This window comes from Periplaneta americana, chromosome 9, assembly GCF_040183065.1.
Source record: "Periplaneta americana isolate PAMFEO1 chromosome 9, P.americana_PAMFEO1_priV1, whole genome shotgun sequence".
NCBI lineage: Eukaryota > Metazoa > Arthropoda > Insecta > Blattodea > Blattidae > Periplaneta > Periplaneta americana.
In genome coordinates, this window is record NC_091125.1 from 72,448,795 (window position 1) to 72,462,738 (window position 13,944).

Genomic DNA, 13,944 nt, shown 5'->3' on the forward strand with positions numbered 1-13,944 from the left:
CCCCAAGGAAACAATCTACAAGGTCTTCTTATCCATCACAAATTCTATCGCGAGCAGACCTGAGACCGAGTCGCCTACGCCCTACATGAAAGATCAGCGCGGTAGTACAGACACAGCCACGGCTGAGTGTGGCACTCCTCATTGCTACTACTGTACGTGTTTTACTTGTTCATCCATGGCTTTAGTAGAGCAGGTAGGCCTATAGAACTCCGGCAGTGGAAGTGTTACGACTTGGCAAAATATAGAAGAGTGTAAGATTGCGGCCGAGACTAATGTGATGAAACCATATTTCAAATTGTGGTTATTTGTAATTATTGCGTGACATATGCACGTAGTATGTGGCTGTCATTAAGTGATACACACATTTAGCGCTTTTAACTTCATGAGACAGTAAGATTGCTGGATTGCTTGAAAGTCATCTCAAAATAAATCCTGTAAGTGTTTACACAGGAAATCAGTTTTCTATTACATCCAAGAATTACGACTACAGGCAGAGGCGTTGAAATTCATAACTTGTATGAAAAAAAAAAATCTCGAGGCCTTTGAAGTCAACTCGATCCGAACAAAAGAAGGACGCGTACCTACATGAGATGCGCCGCAGGGATTCCAGCACTCTTAACAATATAGAGACACGACAAAATAGCGGGATCATAGCGACCGAAAAAAAAATGCCACTTACCATGAATGGCATGATCGATATATCCTCTGGCGGATCTGTAAGTATTTGCGGAGGACAAATTAGCTTTCGCAGAGATTTTCTTTTTCTGAGAATTTCTGTTGTCTTTACAAATGTTATTGCAGCGCTGCTCTATTATCTTGCCATCGTTCAGCTAGAGAACAGTTGATGATGATGATGATGATGATGATGATGATGATATACGTAATTTCCATGAGTATATACTCCAAGATTCGAAGTATGAATATGTAGTAGATAAAGAAAAGGAGGAAAGAAAAACGAAAAAAGGAGATAGAAAGAAAATATGGTTTGATGGATGGATAGTTGAATGGATGGGTGAACGAATAAGTAATAAATTTGAACGTAGATAAGTAAATGCATACATTCATACATACATACATACATACATACATACATACATACATACATACATACATACATACATACATACATACATACATACACACATAGAAGGAAAAAATGATGAAAGAAATATGGAGAAAAAAAAGGATGAACAGTAGGAGTAGAGGGACGGGGTTGTAAAATGGGACACGGCTGTTTTTGTGAAATTAGTGGCTCTATCTGTTAAGTACAGTAGCATATCTTCCTTCTCGGTTAGTCTTTGAAATGAGATGCAGCAAGTCCATCGAGTGAGAGTTGTACATGAGAGGGGGTCATGTTCATTAAGTCAGTGTTAAAAGTTTTTGAAGAGGCTGCTTTTCTCGGCTGTTACGCAGTAACAAATTAAGGTAGAGGAGTTTTCTTTATGCGCAAAAAAAGTAGGAGGTATAGATTTGTAATGCCCAGCATCATGAAAATCAAATTCCATTGTATATTAAATTTATTCAAGGTTTTATGCTATGGGACAGAGTTGTCCCATATTACAACTTTACTATTCGTGTGAGAAAAATAGATGTTCAGGACAAAACTAGTCTTAGAGTCTTCTATTTTGTGTGTAAGGTAATGATAAACGTGTATGAAAAGTGCCGAGGACAAAACTAGGATCTCACTTATGGAAAACGGAGAACTTCATATTTTTTATATAACTATCAAGACATTGACTTCCATATGAATTCTGTGTCTAATATGTTACCAGTGTTTATATCTTAAGCATTGTATGTAATTCCAGACTTAATTCTTAAATTTACGCAGGCAGTTTTTATGTCTCGTATTAGGGTACAAACTTATTTTGTGGAAGTCCAATTATATGGTATGAGAACTTTCTAAAACATACAGTAACATCTGATTCCTTAAAATAATCATGTTATGACTTTCGACACACAAGGAGAAATTACAAATAATATTCCAGTCCGCCGAGTTAGCTCTGTGGTAGCGTGTCTGTCTCCAGACTAGCCGGCCCTGGTTCGATTAATATAAAATTTCTACCTCGGGACTAGGAGAGATGGCAGTGCGCAACTTCTAATTACTAGATTGTGCACCAATATGCCTGGGTTAAATCCAAAATCTCTCCGCAGTGCATATGAAGAGAAGGCATATGTCACTGTTGATAGTGATTCGTCCGTCGGATGGAGACGTTAAGCCTGGAGGCCCCCTTGGTGCTATTCGACAGTAGGCTACGTGCCGGCACTGGGTTTCCCCTTCTCATCTTCACTCATTCCAGACATTACACTTACACGAACACTTACACATACACTCACCCTAGTACACGACATAACTCTTCACACAACACACATCATGTACAGTGTGACCCGCGGAAGTGGTGTACAACCAGAAAATGGGGGTCACAATTCTGCCATCTATCCGCAGCATGCGGAACCCGAATCACGCAAGTGAAGTGGGTGGGCATTGGATACACACACAAAAGATATTCCTATAAGGGATCATCTCAAATCCCATTCTTAACTTCATTCTTTTCAAATTAGAGACTGTGGAAAAAGACTGTCACCTATTACCACCTCCTTTTCCAATAAAGTAGGCCTAAGTAATATTTACAGTAGAACGGAGAAAAGAGAGCAGAAAGGAAGTAAAATGGAAGAAAAAATCAGGAATGAAACGAAAGAAAGGAAAAACTAACGTACGAAATAAATATGAAATGAATGAAGAAGAAAGGAAGCTTAAATGTATAGTACGTACTTCTACAACTACGGATAGCCTAAATGTTTGGAAGTTGGTTGTGCGTCATGTACTAGAGCTCTGTGTTGCATTTACCTCGTTAAACGCGCTCAACCCGAGGAAGAAGACGTCATTATTATCTTGTCGGACTTGCTGCAGCTCCGAGACGTCACCACGGGGTGCGCAATAAACAGAACCCCCACTGCGCCCTGCGCCGCGTGGCGTCCTCAACTTATGTCAGCCTCGCACTCTGCAGCGCTTCCATTTCGGATTTTAATAGTATAAGCTCGACGCAATCGCCTCCTGGTAGGGATGATGTAAACAACGTTAGTTATTCCGAATTACAGGCATAGCAACATTCCATTCTTGAGCTTCAACTATTTCAGGCAAAGATTACGTTCTGAAAATCGCCACTAACCGCATTAAATGTCACCAATCATGAATAATGTTATTTTTATTTTGATTACCGAAAATATTGCCTAAATAGAACGCATAAAAATGTTCAACGCTCACCGTTCTTGATCACCTAACGCAAAAATGGAACTCAAAATCGTAGATATATTATTCCCAATGTATATTTATTTTTGTCCGATCGTGGTTTTCAACCATTTTACCGATGTTGTTGGTAGGCCTTGTAAGTTAAACTCACAACACACGTGCAATAAGTAAATAAATAAAACTTTTATTTAGGCCTATTTACTTAAAAGTAACGCACTATCAATGTTGCGCACCACTATGTGCGTGAGGAAATAACTAAATGTCTTATTATATCTGTATTCTTTCTAAATTAATTTATTGGAGTGGAGACTTGTCAGAAAACAGGAATTAATCTAGATAAGGCGGAAATAATTTCTGACGACTTCCGGTTGTTGCACCGACCGCCAGTCGTGTGGCCGTGGCTGAACGCGAAAACATCCATGGAGTAAAATACGTATTTTTTTTTTAAAGTTATCTATTTTTGTTTTCTGTTTTCATTTGTTTTTACTTACACTAATACAAACACAACACCCATGCCCGAGGCGGGATTCGAACCCACAACCCTTCGGACCAAGCGATAGGGACTTGCCGTGCCCCTACCGCTTGAGCCATCCGGGCCGGCTATTCAAGCATTAACCTATACCGGTATGCGATTTATTTACACTGATGTATAATTAATATGTCACCTAAAAACATTTTCTACATGCTATTTATTTAGACTATATTGATGTAAATTTGATGTGTCACCTACCAACTTCTTTGAAGACAAAACTAAACTTTCTATAATTTATTTTATTACAATATTTTCACAGTCTTCGCCGAATAATAACAAATGAATAATACCTATTGACAAATAGGAATAATAACACATGAATGACACCTATCGACAAATATCAAATGGCGATCACACATGAAAATGTTAGCGTCCAAAAACAAACTATTTATTTAAATTAAAAATGATTAATACTAATTTATTTATTATTAAGATCGAGGAAAAGTTAGAGAAGACGAGACGAAGTCGAGTCTTCTCTATTTCCGAGATTCTGTTATACACTTAACACATGCTATTTTTTGGCCGACCTTAATAAAAAATAAAGAAATCTCAAAGACACTACCGATAGAAAATCTAGCATAATCGTAAAATTTGAAACGACATAACAACGCATTATGAATACAAGGACTTTATTACAATTCTTTTTTAAAATTACAGTGCCGCTGCTGACGGACCTTCCACACGCAAAGAATGTCAACATTCTATCAACTCTATCAACTCGATCATTGCCAATGATAATATTTATTAAACACACTTTGTACGTAAGTATAATTAAGTAAAGTTAGTATCGTTTGCATAGTGAGATAGTGTCAATGTTCTTTCTTTGCATTCGATGATATGATATGTATCGCAGGGTCCTCCACATATGATGCACTGACATCCATCGGTGGGGCTGTGGTATCCCTTGGTTAGGCATATTCGGTGATGTAATTCGGAGGCTGCTATTCTCGTGTATAGATGGCGCAGCTGGTAGTTGGCTTCCTTCCAATCGTTGTTTGTCGTCGCTGGGGTGCTGAGGAGTCCGTGGTTTATGTCTTTTGCTTTCTCTCGCCTGTCTTTCAGGAATCTGGTGCTTTGTGGTGTTGGTACCAGGCTGTGAGTTGCCATCAGGTCCTCTATGAAGTGTCTGCTGAAATATATGCTATTCTGTTTTGCGTGTATTTTGAGATGCAGAGCATTCTTTTCTTTTCAGGTAGGTTGCTTTGACTCTCTCCAGCCGTTTGAGATTTGAGTATGTGAGGTGATTCCATATAAGTTGTATTCCGTATGTGGCAATGGGCGCAATCTTTATGTTGAAAAGCCTCAGGGCTGTCCTGGCGGATAGTAGGCTCAGTTTCTTTATCTCAAAGATCGCTTTCATTGATCTTACTGCTCTGTTTTCGATGTGCTTAGAAAAAGTGTGGCCTGTCACTTGTAGTGTAAGTCCTAGGTATTTGTAGCTTTTGACTATTTCCAGTTCTTGATCTCTGCAAGTGAATCTATCGGTGTTTGCCAAGGGTCCTCCTTTTCTGAATTTCATTACTTTCGTCTTGTCCCTGTTTATGACTAGGTAATTTTCCTAGGACTACTCCTCTAGTTTGTTAATGGCTTCTTGCAGGGGTTCTCTTCATTCCGATGACAGGATCATGTTATCGGCATATAGCCATATCCTCACTTCTTCTGTTTGTATCCTTTGTATCACGTCATGGGTAAGTACGTTGAACATAATGGGGCTTATAGGGTCTCCCTGCAGTATTCCGTTCGTTTGCTGGATTCCTTTGGATTGCGTTAGTCCATCGTAGATTCTGATTGTGTTTTCACGGAGGATGCTTGCTATGAGCTTGAAGATCTGACTTTCTGCGCCTATTACTGGCTGTAGTTTTTCCAGAATTTTACTCCTGTTTATGCCGTCGAAAGCTTGTTTGTAGCCAACGAAAGGCCTTTGAGTATGGACAGAGCTCCGCTTATAACTTGAAGTACATGTCCCGCTCCTTGAATGGTTGATCTTCTGGTAAGGGCGCCCGCAGGATCCAATCTCAGTGGCAGCAAGATGGTTAGAAAATTAAAGGAAATGGATGGACGAGGAAAGAGAAAACTTTACACGAAAAATAGCCAGTTCTGAAATCTAAATTAGTCTACCTTGCGCAAGCGTTCATAGTTTAAAGCACTCGCTTTTGTTGAATTGTTTATCGAGTGTTTGAGAAAACATTTGCTACCACTGGCTATCCCCTGTGGGCGCCCTTGTCTTCCGGGGATGAAGCCATGTTGTTCTCGGGGTATTACCTCCATTATGCTGTCATGGATCTTTTTAAGTATGATGTTGTTCATTATCTTGGATAGTGCACATTCCAATGCGATCCCTCTGTAGGATTCCGGTGTGTTCTGCCGTCCTTTTCCTTTGCAGATTACTTTGACTGTTGATTCTCTCCATATTGTGGGGATCTCCGTGATTTCTAGGCACTTGCTGTATATGGCTTTCCGGTACATATCATTGCTCCTTTCATCAGTTCGTTCGAGATATTGTCTGGTCCGGCTGCCTTACGGGGTTTGCTTCTTTCAATCGTTTGCCATACTTCGCCTTCTGTAATTCTTTCGTTTTCAGTTAAGGGGGTGCGTCCTCCGGTGTGATAGTGCGAGTTCTTCTTTTGGAGTAGATTTGCGAAAACTCTCTCTCACACTGTCATTGCGATAGCTTACTTGAGGTAACCTTGGTTCTCCATGGCTCCAGGACTTTATAAGATTTTGTTTCTGCTTCTCGTAATAATTTTCTTCCTTGATCTGGGTGTATTTTTGCTTCTTTGTCTTCAGGCTGGGTGTATTTTTGCTTCTTTGCTTTCATCCCCAATAGAAATGGAGTGAGGCTGACGTTATATTTCCCCTTCTTACGGGTTCTGCAGACCTGATGTAAATGCTTAAAAACCCTTAGTCATTTTGAACATTTTCATTCCCCAATGCTACATCCTACGACCTACAGTAAGCTTTCAGTACACAACGGCAGGAATTCAATATCTACTCATACATCTAATTTCACAGTTACTTAAAATCGTTCCTTCAATACCAGAGAGACGAATAGATGCTAGTTCAGTGTGAATGAAGGAAAACTTCTCAGTCAGTATTATGTAGACTTGTAGAGTAGTCTATAGTTTTTGCAAATCAAAGGCTTCATAAGTAATGTGTGGCATCTTCTTTGGACTCTTTACAATAGAGGTAATAGGCCTACTGTGTGTAAGCGCGGAGTAGTTCAGTGTAATAGTAAAACATAACCGGTATTTATGCCTTGTGTGAAAGGCAGAACGAATTCAATTCCCTACATGCACTTAGGCTCAGACTGACCCATTGTATAGTCTGACCATCGGATCTGTGCCCCCGTAAGATATGCGAACTGAACCTTAATTCCTTTTCAGCCTCGGCAATTCATTTCTCTCCCTGTATTCCTATTTCTCTCTTTTCTATCCCTCTCTCTTTCTCTCCCCCACTACTCACAATTTTGAGCCTTTTTGCGGGACAGTTTATTTGCACTTGCAGTCCAGTGTTGTCAACTCAACATGAATACTGTAGCACGGAGTGGTGAAAGAAATATTATTAAGCAAGTAATAGCATTTTGCATAAGTCAATCAGCGTCATTAGACCTACTTAAATTAAATTATGAATAAGTAATAATTAACCTTACAGTATTATAAGCAATATTCAAGAGATATGACACTGTTTGACGTAAGTTTGGCAACATCCCTATTCGGCAAGGTTCGTGGCCTGCTGTTTGACGTAGTGGGAGAGAAACGGGTGGAATGGGGTGAGTACAGGCGTTAACTTTTTCAAGAACGACGACAGCGCTGAAGGGGCATAGATCCGATGGTCCGACAATACGCTCTACAGGCTTATACCATTATTGTTCCAGTCCGACAGGTGGTGTGGGTGGCATTCTTTTATTCGACGCTGACAGGTGGAACATTCTAAGTGCTAAGATAATCAGATCACATCCCCTGAGGAGACTTGATAAACTCAGGCCTCAAAACTCCAAGCCCTTAGGCTAAATGCTATACTATCATCGGAGACTCGGTACAACTTCAACGTAGCCTGTTCTTAACTATTGCATATGATAAGATTAAAAAGAGGGGGAGGTAGAGAGTGTTGGTGGAATGAAAAAGTAAAAACCCCTCTGCAACACCTGCTTTGTCCACCTCAAATTCTATAACGACCAGCTGGGGGATTGAAACCGAGCCGCCTGAATGGAAGAAACACAATACAATGCACATAATTCTCAATAAGTAATAGTTTTGCAAAGAGAAACAAAGTGAAATAAAGTATGTCAAGAAACTCAACTTGGGGCTATAAGTTTCGATTATTGTGATTATGCCTTTCAAATATACTCGTATTTTAATCTAAAGCGAGAGTGTAAATGGACTAAGCGGGTGTAGACCTATAACCAAATCACGAGCACAAACTTTCATTTTTACTGGGTTGCAATCTCTCCCGAAACGTCGGAAATTTCTTTGGCCTAAGACACTTGCATAAACGTTCTTATTCGCGCCACTAAACTAGTTAAGGGAAGCTTGTGTACAGGAAAAAGTCCGGAGGGTCTAAAGCGTGCTTTACCCCGAGTCGAGCTGCGCCTGCGATGCACTCTGGCGGACAGAAATCGAGTTAGCCTTGTATTATACAAGCCACGCCTGTATTAAGTTATTACAGGCCGGATTGATGGAGAATAATCTGATTTGGTAGCGCTGGTTGGGTGGTTCCGCCATTGTGCTCGCTGCGACAAATCGAGTTACTGTCAGACATTTAGCGTTTCCTAAACACGCTATTCAGCCCAGAGAAACAGACCCACCCCACCGTCTTGAGCGCCTGTAAAGTCGAGAGGCCAAAATGTGAGGCCCGCCAAGCGTTAACTGATCTTAACCAAACCTGCTCTGTAGTTAAATCATTTCTGAAACGAGAGATTGCACACTTTCATGGTGACTGTGTTGTGGAGATTTTGGATTTTACAGATGTATATTGAGATTTATAATCCTTCCCCCCCCCCCCCAGAATTACATAAGCCTATAGTCTGAGGAGAAGATCGAGTTTTATGACCGTGTCTTGATATTTAATTTCCTTCATGTTTCTGTACTACGCACAATTTTCATACTCAACGTTAGTTCGGTTCGTATGTTTTTATTTAGCCATGGCTACAAAATCAATTCCGATTTCACTCTTCAGGCAACTGTAATATGAAGCTAGGCTATATGCGTGACTATGGATGAACACTGATTCCTCACAGTAGAAGATTAATTTCTATTCAAGAATGTATCATTTCTCCAACTAAGACTTACGGTTATACCCCAACCTCAGAAGTACCTTTTTCTCTGGACACTGTCCGGATACTGTTCGTACACACGGAGAGACTTCCGATCGTAAGTTCAGCCCAACTTGAGTCACAGTGAGGAACAAGTGACGAAATTATATAACTTAAACTATATACTCTATATTATAGGCCCTATAAAATTAAAAAAAAAAAATTAAAATTATAAAAGCAATAAACCATCACCGTAGCTCAGGTTGTAGACGCGTGTTCCTTCTGTAATTGAATGTGGGTTCGAATTCCAGCTTGGGCTGATTCCCTAGCTGGGTTTTCCGACATTTTCTTCAACATTAAGAAGAATGTCAGTTAATTACATGGCAAATCCATGGTCTCACCTCGCCAATTCCATCGACGCCAAATAAATTAGTAATTTATAGTGTCGTTAAATAACGACTAAATAATATTCCCTGATCGGCAGCATTAGGCCTAATGTTGCAGTGCAAGTTTTCTGGTAGACAAATTTCTATTAAACAACGAATAAGGTTAATGTAATATCAAAGTTGATTTATTGAGAATCTCACACAGATAGGTACATTAGGTACATGTGTTTGAGACACAGAATAATTTACAATTCCCTCCCTATTTAACAAAGAAGATAATTATTAGTACTTGTATAATCAATGAATATTACCTAAGCGCGTTTGTCAAAGTGTGTTCCACGGAAACTCTGGGTTCTACGAGCAAATATTAGGGGTTCCGCGAGTCCTAAATGATTTATAAATTTTATTTTGTACTCATCGGATACCGGTATAAATTATACACAAAAATCACGAAAATCTGGATCAATAATAACTTGACACATCATCAACAATTATAGGCCTGATAATATGAATAATTATTATTGCCATTATTATTAAACATTTGAAATGGTAAATAATATTTATCATCTAAATGCGATTATCTCCTGGTTTAGTTGCCACATGAGTGAAGTCATATTGATGTCACTTATGAGGTTCCAAACAGTCTTTGGACTGTCGACTAGAAAACGCACACACCACTACTTCTATCACGAAATTTACTGCAACAAAATACAGAAACAACTAAATGCAGAAGCAGAAATGAAGTCACAACTTTGCACCATAAAATCATGTAGAAGTATATGTTTATTCTTTTTTTAATTTCCAGTTGCTTATCTTAAAAACAACGAGTTTGTGAGAATATAACTTTGAATAAATGTTTCTTCGTTTGAAGGAGGAAGAAAAATAGCATTTTAGTTTTTATTTAGTGTAGGTTGTCAAGATCATTTAAGGTCAACTTGGTTTTGTAAAATGGAAGCCGATACTTTTTTTTTATCAGATTCTGATTTAAGGCACAAAGATAAACAACTTTTGTCTTAAGTATATTTTTATCAAACCCTAATTTTTATAAAATGAGGTACTTACAATTGGAAAACATTAGTACGCGGTAATACTTAGAAAGACTATCATTGATGGGCCTATCCCTTGTTTACCTTCAATACAAACATAAGCATATTGTAAACACAGAAGTCAGATTGCTTCTAGTTACCTTTAACACAAACATAGGCCTACTGTACTGTAAACATAAACACAGAAGTCAGATTTCTTCCGTTTGCCTTTTATATATAATTAATTCGTCAACTTTCTTCAGTAAGTATGCCTACCAACTTCTGACTTAGTCCTACAACTGTCATTGAACTATTAATCGTTAAAACGAATGTTTAAGTTCATATGAATAACTTAATAAGACGAATAGCAAAACAAAGAAAATGGATTACGTGGAGCCCACAGTCACGCTGTAGGTTCAATGGGTTTCCGCTTCCACTGTGAAAAAAGTTCGAGAAGCACTGAGTCCTAAGGAAACGAGTTTTGCAGACATTATATTACAAGAGCTCAAATTTAAGGTTAGATTAAGATTTTACATATTGTATAGGCTATTATCCTATTGGCTCTTTGTACGCCACTAAGACACCCAATATTGTTAACCTAGTTCAGTACCTTTCACAAAATGAACGATCCCTTGAAAGTTCTCAATAGCTAATTTCTGTGTTCCTAAATCGCATATGACAGGCAGTTTCAGATCTACATGCCTGCAGAGATCTCTCTTCGTGAAACAAAAACCTTATGACGAGAAAGCAGCAGCTTTTACCTATAGCTCACTGTTCCAGAGACAAGGCTGATTACATGCCGTAAGTCTAAGATACAGGATCTTATGGTTTAGTTAAAGATGTTTATAGTCTAATGGCGAACGTGGTGGCCACTAGATTTTCCATATAGAGTACAGAATGAACCTCAATTAGCGCAACAGCTCTCCATGGTACGTTTCCCCGCTACAATCATAGACAAATAGAGTTACAATACATACAAGAACAAAATGTCATAAAATCATATCTTGCGGGTTCTAGTTTTCGTGACAGCAAGCGCCGTCAAATGGAGTAGGTCTATTTTTTTAGTTGGTTATTTAACGACGCTGTATCAACGACTAGGTTATTTAGCGTCGATTGGTGATAGCGAGAAGGTATTTGGCGAGATGAGGCAGAGGATTCGCCATAGATTACCTGGCATTCACCTTACGATTGAGGAAAACCTCGGAAAAAACCAAACCAGGTAATCAGCCCAAGCGGGGATCGAACTCGCATCCAAGCGCAATTTCAGACCGGCAGGCAAGCGCCTTAACCGACTGAACCACGCCGGTAAAGAGTAGGTCTAACTATAAAATACAAAAGCACTAGTCCAGGACTGAGGGTAAAGTTTAGTTGTGGCGACATTATTTTTTAGTTGATAACACTGCCTCATAATAGCGCATATAAACAAAGTTGTTTATTGTTGAGGCGAAATAGCTGCTGTAGAGGACAGAAGAACCAGTCGGTTATTAATGTGCAACGGCATTACCGAACAACGTTTGGTGCAGATCCAACCAGTGGGCATACAATCCGTAAATGGTACACTGATTTTAAGGCAAGAGTCTTCGCAAGCGGTTGCGATTTCATCCGTGCCGACTACAGTTACTGCAAGCCTAAAACATAAGACAAAGTGCTACGAAGAAATTTCTGCCTAAGTATGCAGACTTTAACTGAAAACGATGATGAATTTACATGTTCCGTGGTGTTTTCTGACGAAGCCACTTTTCATCTTTCTGGTAAAGTGAACAGACTTAACCTCAGAATCTGGGGGTCGGAAAATCCGCGTATCTACGTGGAACTTGACTACAGGCTTGATGTGTGCCGTGTTACCAAGGGGGGACACATTGAACATGTTTAAGATAAGGAACTAAACTTTTTGAGTTTCTCTTTCCATTGGTACTATTTTCATGCACCTCAGATTCATAGAACGTAAATTACATGTGTTCGAAACCGGAAAGGCTTTTTGTAGAAGCCTTGTGTATCGGAAGAATATTGACATACAACGACTAAAGGTAGCGCTCACTTACCGGAAAAAATTCGTTTGTTGCATGTGGATTTTTATTATAGTATCGCTCACTTGTCCGCATTTCCGAATTATTCATCAACTAGTGTTCTAATTTATCACTAAAGCGCATTATTTCATCATAATGTTTTGAACTGAACCTAGAAATAAAATGAATAGCTCTGTAACTTAAATAAACTATGAAGGACATACAGTAACTGAATAATTTAGTATTTTCCAAATCTCATTCCAAACGGACAGACAGAACAAGAAATGAAGCTGTGCTGAATGGACGAAGAAATTATGGTGCTGAAACTAATCAGGAAGAGAAAAAAGAATTGGCTGGGTCACTAGCTAAGAAAAAACTGTCCATATCTGTGGAGTAACGGTAAGCACGTCTGGCCAGGGAACCAGGTGGCCCGGGTTCGATTCCCGGTCGGGGCAAGTTACCTGGTTGAGGTTTTTTTCCAGGGTTTTCACTCAACCCAATATGAGCAAGTGCTGGGTAACTTTAGATGCTGGACCCCGGACTGATTTCACCGGTATTGTCACCTATATCTCATTCAGACGCTAAATAACCTAAGATATTGATAAAGCGTCATAAAATAACCTACTAAAAAAAGAAAAAACTGCCTACTGAAGGATGCACTGGAAGGAATGGTAAGCAGGAAAAAAGTTCGGGGCAGAAGAAGATATCAGATGATAAATACGTTAAGATATATGAATCATATACGGAGACTGAGAAAAAAAGCAGAAAACAGGGAAGAGTGGAGAATGCTGGGTTTGCAGGGAAAGATCTCTCCTTGGGTAGAAAACTATGGAAACACACACATATATAAATATACACTGATTGTACACTGTACGGTACATGCAATAATACACAGGTACCAAAGCACGACTACCTATAACATTAGTTGTTATTTGAAAATAAATCTGCAAGCCATAAAAGCCTAATCCATGAGTGGCTGTGTCGCCGCTAGATGTCTCTGAGGACAGAGCACTGAAATATTTTAATAAAGCGAGCGGCTGCACGTAATAACGCGCCTCTGTGCTACACCCCGCTGCGCCCCGCCCCGTTACCCCAGCAACCCCGTGTCTGTATTGTGATTAGCAATTTGCCGTTTATTAACGCGCGTAATGAAGAGGCATGTACAGTCGCGGTCGCTGCCACCAACTCACATTGCTTTTGCGTACCTGCCTATCTGGTTACATTTCTCCGAAGTTGTCTCACAGTAATGTTGATATTAGCTTATATCAATAATAATAATAATAATAATAATAATAATAATAATAATAATAATAATAATAATTCTAATAAAGTGGTTCCCAAACTTGTGTGTGTCACGGATTTCTTGAAACTCAAACTAAATATGGGAAATTCCTGCACTTTCCTAATGGCATATTCTAGAGCAAAGTTAAAAAGTTAAGGTGATAGTGATATTACTGGATATACTGTATGGTTGTGAAACTTGGACTCTCACTTTGA